The sequence below is a fragment of the Chiloscyllium plagiosum genome, chromosome 23, assembly GCF_004010195.1.
Source record: "Chiloscyllium plagiosum isolate BGI_BamShark_2017 chromosome 23, ASM401019v2, whole genome shotgun sequence".
NCBI lineage: Eukaryota > Metazoa > Chordata > Chondrichthyes > Orectolobiformes > Hemiscylliidae > Chiloscyllium > Chiloscyllium plagiosum.
In genome coordinates, this window is record NC_057732.1 from 49,090,769 (window position 1) to 49,096,160 (window position 5,392).

Consider the following 5,392-nt stretch of genomic DNA (forward strand, 5'->3'; position numbering starts at 1 on the left):
TGCGTGGGTTTCCTCCGGGTGCTCCGGTTTCCTCCCACAGTCACAAAGATGTGCAGGTCAGGTGAATTGGCCATGCTAAATTGCCCGTAGTGTTGGGTAAGGGGTAAATGTAGGGGTATAGGTGGGTTGCGCTTCGGCGGGGCGGTGTGGACTTGTTGGGCCGAAGGGCCTGTTTCCACGCTGTAAGTAATCTAATCTAATCTAATTAGAGTGGTGCTGGAAAAGCACAGCAGGTCAGGCAGCATCCGAGGAGCAGGAAAGTCGATTTTCCTGCTCCTCGGATGCTGCGTGACCTGCTGTGCTTTTCCAGCACCACTCTGATAATATTTCCCATTCCAGGGGTAGGGACTTTACCACTGCGCCACAAGAGGACCCCCTGCTCCACATTCTCACCACTTCCTGCGTAAAGACTCTTCTTGTGAATTCCCTGTTGTATTGCTTGCTGACTAGTTACACTGATAGGCTCTAGTTTCACTCTTCTCCACAAATGGAAACATTCTTGTGAATCCTCTTGATTAAAATATTTTTAATTTTAAAGTCCTCTACAAGCTCACCCCTCAGCCCTCTCTTTTTGAGGTCTGTCTTCCTCAGAGGTATAATAGTTTCACCCACCAACTGCCTATAATTACCAAGAACCTCCAAATCCCCTTCATAATTAAATGTGTTTTGTAAGGGAGTTAAATCCAACCCCATGGTCTTTGATGAGTACCTCTATCCTGTTACAGATTCCTGACTCATCATGCTTCAAGGGGACATTTGTCACTCATGACTAGTCACTAGTCAATAGACCAATGCTTTGTTGCCAACCGACTATCCACAACCTCTTGACTCCACTTTGCCTGCAACTCAGACTAAGAGTGCTGCTTGTTCAAACAACTGTCTACATAATGCTTGCAATGGGTGTCAGAATACTTGCTTTTCAAGATGCCCTTTCAAATCCAGGCTTTAAAACAACCCTTCCTCATTTCAGTCCATGGTATGTTTTAAAAAAAAAACGCAGAATAAGAAGGCACAGAAACAGAACTTGCTGGAAAAGCTCAGCAGCGGCAGCATCTGTGGAGAGAAATCAGAGTTAATGTTTCGGGTCTAGTGGCCCTTCCTCAGAACACAGAAAAAGACATGCTTCTTACAGAGCTAATTGTGAATTTATAGCATAAGGGAGGCATGGTGGCCTCACAGCGCCAGGGACCCGGGTTCGATTCCCACCTCGGGCGACTGTCTATGTGGAGTTTGCACATACTCCCCAGTTCTGCGTGGGTTTCCTCCCACAGTCTAAAGATGTGCAGGACAGGAGAATTGGACATGCTAAATTGCCCATAGTGATAGGGGCATTAATCAGGGGTAAATAGAGGGAATAGGTCTGGATGGGATACTCTTCGGAGGGTTGGTGTGGACTTGTTGGGCCAAAGTGCCTGCTTCTGTACTGTAGGGAATCTAATAATTCCACAATTTCTTGTTTACTTCACATTTCTTTCTAATATATCACTTAAAGGGACATACTGCACTCAACAGACTTGGCTGCTGGAGTTAATGTGATCCTTCTATTTATTAATGGCAATCTAGATTTTTAATTTCCTCAACTGATGTTTTTATGACATTCAATACTTCTCACTTTCTGTCGTTTGTAGCTTGTTCAATTACTCCAAAGCCTTTATTCTAGATTTTCTTATTGTGCTCCTGAAAAATACGAATTTTTCATTTCTATACATGTCACAGGTTTCACATTATTTTAATAAATGTTGGTATCAGATCTCTAAATATATAGTATATTCCAGATGTGTTCTTTTGCTAATATTTTCTGATGTGGTATGCTGTCTGTGAAATAACTGTTTCATCTCAAGACAAGCAGGAAGGTGAGAGAGACAGAAGCAGGTTAATTTACAATAGCAACATCCTTTATTTTAAAAATACGCTTTATTCATTAAAAAATCTTTGTAAATGTATATAGTCACAAATGCAGTCCGGATTGGTACAGTAGCATATCAAGTAAACATACAAATATAAGAGTTTGACTCTATTCAAATAACCCAAAGGTACATTACCTTCATGGGAAAGGTGGGTTTTACTGCCCTCTAGTGAAGAATGGGAGTGTATGCATAGACGAGTTAAATATTCCTCAGGTTCCACTTAGGAATCACACAGGTTTGATTTATTCATGAATCAAATATTGAACACTATTATTTTAGGAATTGCATGGTTAGTGTTGTTTGATCTTACATACAGTGTCACTCTACATTCGGTATGCTAAGAGAAAAAGGAGTTTGCACATTAGGAACATCTCAAATTTGTTAAGACCCTCCTGACCTATAAAATGAATTGCAAGCATGTCATAGATTTTGCAAATATATGTGCTGAGCTCCACCATCAATCAGTGCATATGTAGGAACTAAACTGAGAAAATATTGGAAAGTCATAGATAGAGAGGCACCTTTGAGAGAAGGAAAGATGAATGTTTTGGCGGTGATCAGTCACCTGAATTGACAGGCTCAGGATAAAGAAACCCCCTTGATATGTTCTTCCTCACTGTGGAAGGAATGAATTTACTTGACTGGCAATTAGTGGTTTCCTACTCAATGGATTTGTTCAATTCAATATTTTTGGTTTAACCACGTTGAGATTACAGCCTAAAGTTCCTGTCTTCAATGTCATTTTGTAAGAAATAACACAGTCTCTCTGTTTAAATTATGCAAGTTAACATCTCTGTTAAAATAAAAAACAGGGGGATTTGATTCCCATGTAGAGTATTTTATAATGACATGACCAACAGTAATTTCTAATAAAACCTTGCAGAATGTATAACAATTCTTAAAATTAATGACCCAAATGTCGATACTGACGCACAGGTTAAAACACAACCAGTTATCTTTCTAATGAGAGAGCAGCCCTGTGGGTCTGGTAGGACTATAGTGACCTTACCTTTTCTAACGTTCCCAGTATCACTTGATAAAATGTATGAGTTACAGACATATTAAAATAAAGTCCCCACTATGTCACATATCTTTCTACATTGGATGGATCAGTTCGACATAAACATGTTGGGGTGGCACGGTGGCTCAATGGTGAGCACTGCTGCCTCACAGCCCCAGGTTCGATTCCAGCCTCAGGCAACTGTCTGTGTGGAGTTTGCATATTCTCCCTGTGTCTGCGTGGGTTTCCTCCAGGTGCTCCAGTTTCCTCCCACAGTCCAAATATTTGCAGGCCAGGTGAATTGGCTGTGCTAAATTGCCCATAGTGTTAGGTGCATTAGGGAAATGGGTCTGGGTGGGTTACTCTTCGGAGGGTCGATGTGGACTTGTTGGGCTAAAGGGCCTGTTTCCACACTGTAGGGAATCTAATCATATTAAATGTTATAAAAGTATATTTAACTTCAATCATTAACATTTTATGTTGTTGATACAATGAGTGATAAAGTTGCTAAGAGACAATGAATTTGGCATGTTTCGGATGGTGTTCCAATTAATGACATTAAAGTGTTTTTTTAAAAAAATGAAAGTACTGCAGATGCTGAAAATCAAAAAACAAAACAGATTGCTGGAAAAACTCAACAGGTCTGGCAATGTCTGTGGAAAGAAATCAGAGTTAGTGTTACATGTTCTGAAGAAGAGTCACTGGACCCAAAACATTAACTCTGATTTTACTCCACAGATGCTGCCAGACTTTGAAATAGATGATGTTATCTCAAACAGATGTTACATGTTGCATTGAAGTCATTGAAGATGTTGAATGTTGTGCAGGTTCTTATTAACAATTTTTAACAATCAAAACAGACCTCAGCCTAGTCTTATGATGAAGGATGCAGACCAGAAGAAAAAGCTAAATAAGCAAAGATTCCCATGACAAAATTGGAAAAAACAAAACCTGCCAAAAAGTTTTATTTGCATCTTCTTAAAAAGCCCATTAGCATCTGTTCAAGTCATAAAGTTGACAGTTCTCCCAGCAACTGACGAATCACAGATGGCTGACACATTTCAAACTATTCTCATTTCATTTGGTCAGAAGAGTGTCATTCTCACTATTACCCTGAATGAACCGGATCCATCGGCTGTGAAACAACTGATTGTTATGGGATCTTCTGGCAACTGAGATCATTCTTTGAAGACTTTATCAGAACTTGACTTAGCCAAGGTGAAACAACCGGTGTTACATTGTGACCTGACTCTATCCGTGGAGAACTGCCTTCTCCTGAGACCAGTGGCAGCTTTCCTTTCACTGCCTGTCGTCACTGCCCCACGTTATGTGAAACACGAAATGAAAGAACACACATGGGTTTTCATCAACTTCTGCTCTACAATATTTCATCTGAAAGTTTGCCAATTTCATCTGGAACAGGTGGAATTGTAATCGGAGAAAGGATCTGCCTATAGACGGAAAAGCCTAGAAAATTAGGAAAAGCTGAGCAGTGGAGTAAGTTTTTAACTAGAACAGCAACTCACAAAAACCACTCTGACTGTGGCCTTATAACTACGATGGCGACTAAATTTACAGGAAAATCGGAGAATGTATACTATATTTATGACATGCACATGTGAATTAAGAGCAACCATAGGCCAATCAGCCTCTGCAACCAACTCCACCAGCAATAATGTCATAGATGATCAGATGGTAGCCTCAAAGGGAGGCCATGACCTAATGCTATTATCACTGGGCTGTTAATCCAGAAACCCAAATAATGTCCCAAGGTTCATATCCTGCCAGGGAATTTGAATTCAATAATAAATCTGGAATTAAGAGTCTAATGATTACTATGAAACCATTGTTGGGAAAAACCCACCTGGTTCACCAATGTCCTTGAGAGAAGAGATATGCCATGCTTACCTGGTCTGATGTACATGTGACTCCGTATCCAGAGCAACGTGGTTGGCTTTTAACTTACATCTGGGCAATTAGGGATGGGCAATAAATGCTGGCCTGGCTGGTGACACCCTCATTCTATGAATGAATAAAGACTACACATTCCCAGCTGTCTCTGATACTCTGACTCCTTTCTCGTCCAGAATCTCTGACTCCACCTTATGTTATATAATAAATGTGATTTACATTTAGTAACAATAATTGTAGGCTTTGATTGATATTTTTGAGTTAGTAACCTATGCTTTTCTGTGCAGCTGGAGTTAATAATTAACTTGTAAGCACTTCTGTAACCATGGAGGTTTCTTTTCAAAACACTTTTAAAGTCTGGCTTCAGAAGAGAATATATTAGTTTGCACTGCTTATAGCTTATTTTTGTTTCTCTCAAGTTGTTTTGTGACTCAGCAAGCTAACTGATGTTCCCTCAATGTTTTTTTAGAAACTTCTGGAACTTTACTTTTGAAGAATAGGTGAAACACTCATAGTTTAGACAGGGAGACTTTTAGTTTCAGCTTTACTTTGAGTTTTGGGCAATCCTATGAAG